The following is a 9,937-nucleotide window of genomic DNA, read 5'->3' on the forward strand; positions in this document are numbered from 1 at the left end:
CTTTAACCCATTGAGCCACCCAGGTGCCCCTAAATTCTTGTTGTTGAATGAACTTTGTTACAGCAGCCTTAGGAAACTAACACACATTTCTCCTGCAGTTTCTGATGGGGATTCTTAAAGAGAGGGAGAGAATTTCCCTCATCAGGTATTTGGTTATTCTGAAGTACAAATCATGCAGGAATGCAGGATACACGCTTGGTTCTTTCCCACTACTCACTAGTATTTCTTATTTTATTTTATTTTGTTTTATTATTCTATTTTTTAAGATTTATCTATTTGAGAAAGAGAGCACACATGCACGGGGGTTGGGGGAGGGACAAAGGGAGAGAATCTTTAATTAGACTCCCCAGTGAGCATGGAGCCCAAAGTGGGGTTCAATATCATGACCCGCGAGATCATGATCCATGAGATCACGACCTGAGCTGACACCAAGAGTCAGATGTTTAACCGACTGAACCACCCAGGAGCCCCTTTAAAATACTGAATAGTTTCCTGGTACCCTCCAAAGCTGACCAGTGAGATTTTAGAAATTTAGTATTATCATGAACTATAAATGTAAAGATAACTGATATATCTCAAACCGCTGAAGTCATTAATCTTTTTGACAATCAAATTTCCTTATCTTTGGCCAGATGTAGTCCCTCCCAGATGATTCCTGAGTCTTTTGGAATAATATCCAATTGTTTGATGGCTTTCTTGCTTTTTGGTGCAATAAGATGTTCCGTGTTCATCTTGCTCTAGACCACAAGCTGCCATTTCTCCAAGGGCCTCTGGGTCTTCTTAACGGGAAATGATATTTAGAGACTACAATCTGGTACTAGTGAAACTCATTGCTACCAGGTTGACTACTGTTTCCAGACTTTTCCAGTGGATAGAGCTAAAAAAAAAAAATTAAGAGAATATATATCATGACTTTATAATACTTAATTATTTCACACTGAAAACCTTAGTTCTTTGTCATTAAATTTTTTCTAATAAATTGTTTGGTTTCTCTTACTATGTGTGTCTGTATTACAGTTTTATTATATGGTTAAAATACAGAGTGGTCAGTACGCACACACACATATACTTCAGAAAAATAATGCCAATATGATTATTAATATTAATATTGTTGAAACAGTTTAAGATTTCTTTGTGACTCTTCTAGTCCTTGGGAGATATATGTGTCTCTACTTAGGATGCACAATCTAATTACTAGGTTTTAAAGTCATCTGAAATAATGTTTCTCTATTGTTTAATCTACTCAGTTTATATGCATTTATATCATTTTATTTTGCTTTCAACATTTTTGGGAGAGTACAGTTCTCTTTCTGATTAAATTTTGTTTCATGAGACGTTCAGATGACTCCTAAGTCCAGTCTATAAAAGAAAGTCCATTCAGATAGTCTGGTTTATATTGTCTTCCCCATCACCTTGTTTTCTCCCTTCCACACATAGGTGACAATTTTTATTAGTTTTTGGTATATCCTTTCATTAAATTTTAAAATAATAGTAATATATACAATTTCCCCCTGTTCTAAGATATAAGGTAGTGCACTAAATACACTATTTCTCCATTTTGCTTTTTTTCACTTAACAATAAATCCTAAACATCTCTTTATAGTAGGATGTAGCCTTATGGAGGCCTCATTCCTTTTTGTGATGCAAAGTTCTCCATTGTATGGATTCGACTTAGGTTGAGGTTTCTTCAACTTGTCCCCTAGTGAGGCACATTAGGGTTGTTTCTCCAGCCTTTAGCTATTACAATAAGTACTGTAACAACTAGCTTTGTACATAAACCTCAGTGTATTTTTGCCAGCCTGTCTTAGGGATATTTTCCTGAGTGGGATTGCTAGGTCAAAGGATAAAATACATACGTAATTTTGTTGAATATTACCAAGTTTCCCCTCCTAGGAGCTGCTTTAGTCTGCATTCCTACCAGCACTGTATGAGAAGGCCTACTGTCCCACAGCCTCACCAACAAATTTCTGGATGTTTGCCACTACAACAGATGAAAATGGTATTTTTATTCCATTCTGATTTGCATTTCTTTTTTTTTTTTTTATTTCACTAATTTTAAAGGGAGAAGACAGGTAGAAATGTGAACACAGATTTGTACATTTGGTGTTAAGTAGATGTCTGTCCCTCTAGGCTCTAAGCTCTGTGAGGGTAGGACAGTGGCTGTTTTGCTCACTCTTGTATCTCTGGGGCTGGGTCCAGGGCCTGACATAGAGGAGGCACTTGCCAGTGTATAAGGAAATGAATGAATGAATGAATGAATAAAAGACAAAGACTGCCTTTTGGCCCATCTTATAACTGCACTAGGGTATAGCCAACACCTTACCTTCACTCCTTCCTTCTCACACCTACAATTAGGAGAGCCATTTGGAAGTCTCAATTAAATTGTGAGTTTCAAAAAAAAAAATTGTCACAGAAAAGACTTGCCAATACCATGTCCACAAGGTTAATGTGTTCTGCCTGTGTAAGTTAGGGGTGGGGATGAGGGACAGCATGAAATGTTACTGCTGTTTACAGATGCTGGGAAGACTAGCTTAGCCAGGTGAGCATTAACACAGGAATGATGAATTGCTTGTTTAAAGGAAAGAACTATCTTCATGCAAATTCCCTCCCTCTTCATTCCACCCCATTCACAAACTCTCAGAACTGACAGAAACGTCAGGGCTCATTGTCTCTTACCCTTGGCCAAGGGCATTCTGGCATTCACCCACCCTGTGCTTGGCCATCTCAGAGAACAAGAGCTCATCTCACAGGGCAATCCTTTCTACCTGAGGATGGACTAAGTAAAAAGGTTCTTTGACTTACAGTCCTTTAGAAAAAAATAGCTATCTTACCATTTATATCTTATCTTTCCTTCCCTGAACCCCTTTCCCAAAAAAATCTCAATTATTTTTAACCTTTCCTTAGATAAGATGGCCCTTCACATGCAAGCGCACTCCCAAACTTCCACCTCTTCTTCCCAGGAAGACACTATCCAAAGTTACACTTCCTTGACTATATCAAAATTAAGGACTTCCACTTAATAAAAAAATCATGGACACAAAAGGCAAATGACAAATCAGGAAAATACATTTTAAAGATCTAAGCCTGACATGGTACAAATATCTACAATGCCTAAGGAATTTTTTCAAATTAATTTTTTAAAAACCTAATCGATAAATAGATCAAAAAGTATGAATAGTCCGTTCATACGAGAGGAAACCCAAAATGGTGAGCAAATGAAGAAATGCTGGGACTTGTTTAATCAGAGATATAAAATAAAAACTATGGTGAATTATGACACTATACCCATCCAACTTGACAAAAATTAGACAGCTGGGTGATGACAGGTCATGGCAGGGTTGTAGGGAATACAGGACCATCGTGTGATGGCAGCAAGAGTGTAGACGGGGGCAGCCCCATTGTTTAGGGCAATCCAGCAATACTTGGTCGAATGCACTTATCTCGGACCCAGGAATCACATTTCTGGGAATGCCTGCAGAGAAATTCTCACACTGGTCTCTAAGGGAAAGTGCATGAAGATCCTTGTCATAGCCTTGATTATGGGGACTGAGAGTTGAAACCATGCCAGATGTCCATCACTAGGGGAATGAAGAAGTAAAATGTGGCATGGAACAGCAGCAAGGAGCAATGAAGCAGGGGTATAATCGATTCTCATTATTCATTATAGTTGTGTTCTATAAAGTTGTTGCAAACACAGAGTTAGCAAATATTGAACCATCACTCCTAGGGGAAATAGAAAGTTAGGTTCCTGCAAGCCTCTGGTCACATTTTTATCAACTCATCAACACATAATCTTATTTTCTGTGTTTCTCTGTTTAAAGACATCTGACTTAATCCATATTGTTGACTCATTAACATTGAGCTCATGGCCAATGGTTCTGTAACTCATGCTTGAAGGAAGCTTATCTAGCACCCATGTATTTTCTATAAGGCATATCCCAGCCTTCTTGCACTAAGAAACTCTAGACCCTTTCAGCACTGTGTTTGGGATGATTTTAAATATCAAAATCATCAAAAATTCCCAGAAATGTGAAAAACATAACACTAAATAGACTGCCAAGGGACACTGCATTATAGCATACTGAATCTGGAAGGCAGAGCACCTCCTCGTTCTAGCTCAGCTGAGAACATACCTGCCAGTGACTCACATTTTTCTCCACCCTGCTCATGTCTGTGAAGGACCATGAATGTGCCCTGAAGCTCCCGAGATATTGATTTGGGGGTTACAAATGAATTTTCATGAGTCAGTGAATTTGCAAACACAAAATCTGAGGATTAACTGTATACTCAGCAACCCGATTCATTCTTTACAAACTAGAATTGAATGAAAAAAGCAAGACAGAGAATCAGGTACATAGTAGAGTACTATTTATGTAAAAATATGAACAAAGCAGCAGCACATGGTTTTTAAAAGCCCATAGATATCAGAGGATACACATCATTGCCTTCTGGGTGAGGGAGAACAAAATGAGGAAATAAATGCATCAAAGTATTAAAGGAGAGACATTTGTATGTCCAGAACAGAATGTGAGTAACTTACTTACCTGACACTCCCTTCCCTTTCTGCCACTTTGTGCTTTGTGGTGAGGCCTGAATCCTCATGTTGTTGACTTTTCCCTTCTCCAGGCTGAGTCTTTCCTCTCTGAACACCATTCTTCTAAGACAGTTTCTGACATATTTTATGTATTTTCTCTTGTTTATTTATTTACACCTCTACTCCGTTGCAAAAAGGGTTCGAGGCTGTAGCCAATCAGTATGTATACCTGAATGAGCAAGCGAATGGGTGATTTCTAGACCTTGTCCATCGTATTCTGATCTCCTCCTCGAGATAAGTCCCAATATTACAAAAGGGAGTGGCCAGTGAAGCAAGCTCTTATGTCCATTGAACAAGGCTCTCCTTAGCTGTTAATGCAAACTAACACTGCATTTGCATTTTGGACAGTTACTGATGATTTGTATTACTGATGATTCGTATTCAGCTTGTAGTAACTCAAACCTTCCAGGTCTTTTTCACATGAACCACATTTGTGTAGTTGACTTTTTTCTTAACCTGCTGGATACTATTCCTTTAGATAGAAGCTAGATGATAGATGATAGATAGATAGATAGATAGATAGATAGGCAGGCATAGCTCTAAACCATCAATTCAGAATATTAAATTGGTTTGAAACTTATTATTTCTGTTTTCCAATGTAATGGCCATTCTTCCCAGTTCTGTGTCATCTGAAAGTTGTTAAGAATGCCTTCAGTTACTTTCAGCTATTGATAAAGTCCAAGGTAATGGAACAGCCTTTTGACAGGTCATGTGTCACCTCTGGGAATGCTGGCCTCTGTGAATTCTTATAGACACGTTGCACCCACCTTTGGTCACTGATACTGAATTTCTCTTTCTCTATTTCTCACCTTTCTCCTGAACAACACCATGAAAACTTTGTAAGACGCTTGTCTGAAATCCAGTACACTAATCCCTGGATCCGTCAGCATGATTTTTCATCACTGCACTATGGAGTTGGAAATACATGCTGAATGTTGTACAACACAGCATGTCACTGACGGGGGAACCAGGTGAGAGTACTGCACAAGCACGCACAATGAAGAGTCATGAGTCCTCACACAAGTACCTGCATGAGTACTCACACAAGTACTCAAGTATCTAGGTTAGGAAGATGGTCAACAATAGTGTCTTAACTCAAAGCCTGTACTCCAGACTCCATGTCCAAGGGACTTTACAAAATGTCCGACCGTTACAAGAGAGACCGAGCTGAATCCTAATGACTGCTCCTTGCTTTTGCTCAATCTTTTAAATAGATCTACTCCAGCATGCTATTGAGACTTCATGTGACATCAGAAAACTGAAGCCCAGGGAGCATCCAGGGCTTTAAGGTAAGTCTCTAGCCTGGTAAGTTTGGCCCCATCGGCACACCATGGCCTGGGAGTGGGGAATGATCACAGGTCAGATGCCTTACCAGACAGGATTGTATGTTGTGCAGACAAAACAACAGGCACTCACCGGTTGCCTGGGTGGTTCAGTCATTAAGCATCTGACTTCAGCTCAGGTCGTGATCCCAGTGTCTTGGGATTGAGCCCTGCGTTGGGCTCTCTGCTCAGGTGGAAGCTTCCTTCTTCCTCTCCCCTGCTTGTGTTTCCCCTCTCTCGCTGTGTCTTTCTCTGTGAAATGAATAAACAAAATCTTAAAAAAAAAAAAGCAAAAAAAACACAAAACCAGGCACTCACTATAGCTTACTCCATAGACAGAATACCAAGGTAAAAGTTGAAAACAGTACTCAAACAAATGAGTCTATTTTCCCTGTTACCCCCAATAATGTTGGAACTTCTTCATCTGTTTTTTCTGTCCCATGCCACATGCCCTCTAGTCTGTAGGCTCCCAGAAGAAAGGTGTATGGATATCTTGTTATCATTGCAGTCCCATTGCTGGGCACAGAGTAGAATCTCAATGAAAAATTAGTGAAGAGCCAAATAATTGAAAAATTCCATGTTCGTTATACCTCCTTGTACAAATTTAATTATCCCCAGTAGTTGGGATTTTTCGAAGAAGACTTTCAGAATGTTTTTGCATGAACAGCAATGAGGCTTTGATAACAATAGCAACACTAACATGCTGTGCCTCTATGGTACTGTATACCTTTGGCACTCTCTCAATGTTCTTTGAAGAGCTCATAAATTCCATCTGATGATATCTCTGCAGGAAAGATGAGTATTGTTCCATTCTGCATGTAAGGAGGTTGGATCACCAGAGGCTGGTCCTTCCGTCAGGACCACAAGTAGAGTGGATAGCATCTGGCAGAGTTTGGGGATTCTGACTTAGGGTTTGCTCACCATCTACCTGAGAACTCTGTTTTGGGAATCATATTATTTGCTCTCTGTAATGCAGCATTTCAGCTTAGCAAAAGCTGACCAGTTCCTGCAGAAAGTCAGAGTGTATCTACATTTTTGTTTCTGGCAAAATGCATAGTGAGGTGTTTATCTTTCTACTGAAAGATAGGAATGTTTTCTGAAGGTGCATTTAAATCATAAAGGAGGGGAAGCTGGAGGAGAAGCAACAGACTTGAGGTTTAGTCATGGTCCTAGTTTGTCACCTCAGGTTCCCTGCTGAGACGGGGTGGGGACAAAGGCTACCCTACCTGGTGACAGCCTAGAGCCCATGTTTGCCAGGTCCTGTACAACATGCCTCACTGCTATTGGAAGCCAACAACCTCCCTGGAATAAGGGAGCCACATCCCATGGACACCTTTCATGCAGAGTCACCACAGATTATGATAATTTTCTGACAATGGAAATAAAATGTCTTGAGGAAAAGACTTCTTGCTCTAATTTGCCCACTAGCTTCTTGTGTGCCCCAAAGCCTTCCTTGTCCTAATAAGTTAAGTGTTGTAATCTGCATTTTCCAGAGGAGAAAACTGACTCAATAGTTTCTTACTCAAAGTGAAATAAAGTAATTAGCACAACAGAGGCGACTTGGCTCAGCCGGTTAGGTGTCCAACTCTTGGTTTTGGCTCAGTCATGATCTCAGGGTCATGGATCCAGCCCCATGATGGGCTCTGCACTCAGCGGGGATTCTGCTTGGAACACTCCTTCTTCCTCTGCCCCTTCCTTGTTCACCATGCATGCACATGTGCTGTCTCTCTCTCTCAAAATAAATAAACCTTAAAAGAAAAAAAAATACATATATATATATATATATATATATATATATATATATGTCAGAACAGAGACTTAAAGCCAGAGGATTCTGAGAGCAAAATCCAATGCTGTTTCTCTACACCAGACCTGCCCCTTAAAGTCACAAGGGGGAGGGAATGAGATGGTGTGTGTCCCCAGGAGCACCCTACAGACATGGGAACTACTGCTAAGATTCTCTGTTAAGCAGGATAACTGGCCTTCTCCTGATGGAGAACAAGCCATCATGCTTGAAGCCATCATCTCCTTTGACAGGAGAGCACAGCAGCCATGACAGGGGAGTCCTAGGATGGCAGAGACACATGAGCACCACAGGTAAGACTATCATATATGCACATGCACCTCTTCTTCCTCCAGGTCCCACTTCTCTGGGAAAATTGAGTACTGAGGTGAATGTTGTATAGGTTTTTAGCTATTGAGTTTGTCTCTCCCCTGTCCCTCATGGCCCTTCCTCCTCCATTGGTGCTTCTGTTCCTCACTCCTCTGTTCCAGCTACCCACACTCTACCCTTCCTGCCACTCACACCCTCTGCCTGCCACGGGGGTGTTCCCAACCTGTTCTCTAAGTGATTCTGGCTCTTTCAGTCGAGCTTTAGAAACTCCACAGGTCTCTGGCATTTCTTTTATGTGCAAGGAGTTCGAGCATGTAAGCAATATTTACTTATTTTCTCTTTTGTGACTCAGAGACAGAGAAGAGGAGGAGGATCTGAGCACCTGCTTCCCCCACGCAGCAGCACTGGGCCTCCCAAAGGTGGCTTGGGAGGAAGGAAACCACCCCACCCCCAGTGATTTCCGTCAGGTGCCCCCAGAACTAACCCAAGAAGCAACAATCTAAGCAGAAACTGTATGCCTGCTATGCACACTCAGAACCCTTTCCTACCTCCTCCTCCAAACACCTCAGTGCCCTGCACCCTCCCAGTTAGAAAGCATGGCACTGTCACCATCATACACACAGCCTGCAAAGACCCTCCTCTCCACTATGCTTCAGTTGTCCACGGAAAAGATCAGATGTAGTTTTACTTGCTTTCTGTACTCATCTGGGGTGATTTCCTGCAGTGCCCCCCCGCCCCCGTATGCCATGGATGTAACAGCTAATCTAGAAACAGAAATGACTGTGTCTCACCTCACTCTGGTCGGCAGTGGAAACTTCAGCAGATGACTATTGCTCAGAAGTGAAGACCAGGCCAAGGGCAGCACTGTGGGCCTGAGGACCACACCAATTGAGAATGGGATCCCACCCCCAGCCCAGAGCAGGCAAGACTGAGGCCTGGCCTCCCTGGGCCATGACTTTCTGGCAGTACACCGGCGCCTGGCTCATGGCGGATGTGTGATGAACTGCTGTGGAATTGACCTCTCCAGATGCATGAATGAAAAGTGGGCATATTGTCAGAGGAAATGAAGAAAATCGATCTCATCTAAGACACCCTGATTTATGCAACAACAAAAAGAGAACCTATTTTGCATCTTAAGTGCTATTTTTAGGAGCTAGCGAAGTTGAGAACAACATCATACAGCCCCAGTGGCACTCCGGCCCTGACCAGCCCCTTGGCCTCCTTCCTCCTAAGCTCAAAGTGAACTCTCAGCCGACCCAGCCCTGCATGCTGTAATACTGATTTTAAACTTGCCTAAAATCAGATATGCATGTATATGTATAATTTTTGTCTTTGTAAAGTAGGCTGACTTTAGTGCCTTAGGCAACACTTTAAAAAGTACAAAAAACATTATTTTAAGTCACCAAATGGTTTTTGATTTAGCATACTATAGTGGACACATGGTGGCCTGGAGGACAGAGCAGTGGACAAAGAATCCAAATTATCTGGGTCCTAGCAACATCTCTTAGACCAACTAACTCTGAGCTATGGGCAGTAATTTCACATCTCTGAACTCCATTTTCCTCATCTATAAAATTTAAAATGCTTGGATTACGAGAGCTTTGAGGTGAGTTATTACTGGTTTTACCCCCAAGGAAGACCCTCCAAAATGAGGGGACTAGTGTTTTGAGAGCATATTCTCCTCCCTCTTCTCCATCACCCTCAAGGTTAGCAGTGAGGAGTGACCCCCCTGGTTGGGCCCCTGGGTTGGGTCAGAACCATGCCAAGTGCTACAGGAAGGAACCAGGGCCCAGGGGTGGTGACAGAAGGAGAGGTCCCTTCTCCTCCTGTTTTGTTTTATTTTGATTTTATTGATTATGTTTTATTTAGCTCCTGTAAGAGCCACTTCCTGGATCAAAGCAAAGTGTC

At 41.6% G+C, this 9,937-nt stretch overlaps 1 long non-coding RNA gene across 1 annotated transcript; it reads right to left on the reverse strand.

The window, feature by feature from the left end:
* Positions 1 to 403: 403 nt before the first annotated feature.
* Positions 404 to 4,702, reverse strand: LOC116880699. Its single transcript, XR_004385252.1, has 3 exons — positions 4,545 to 4,702; positions 2,677 to 3,578; positions 404 to 877 (listed from the first exon to the last, which is right to left on the reverse strand). It is a non-coding gene; the product is annotated as an uncharacterized LOC116880699 (long non-coding RNA).
* Between the last annotated feature and the right edge of the window lie 5,235 nt (positions 4,703 to 9,937).

This window comes from Lontra canadensis, unplaced genomic scaffold, assembly GCF_010015895.1.
Source record: "Lontra canadensis isolate GAN:19392208 unplaced genomic scaffold, GSC_riverotter_1.0 scaffold67, whole genome shotgun sequence".
Lineage (NCBI taxonomy): Eukaryota > Metazoa > Chordata > Mammalia > Carnivora > Mustelidae > Lontra > Lontra canadensis.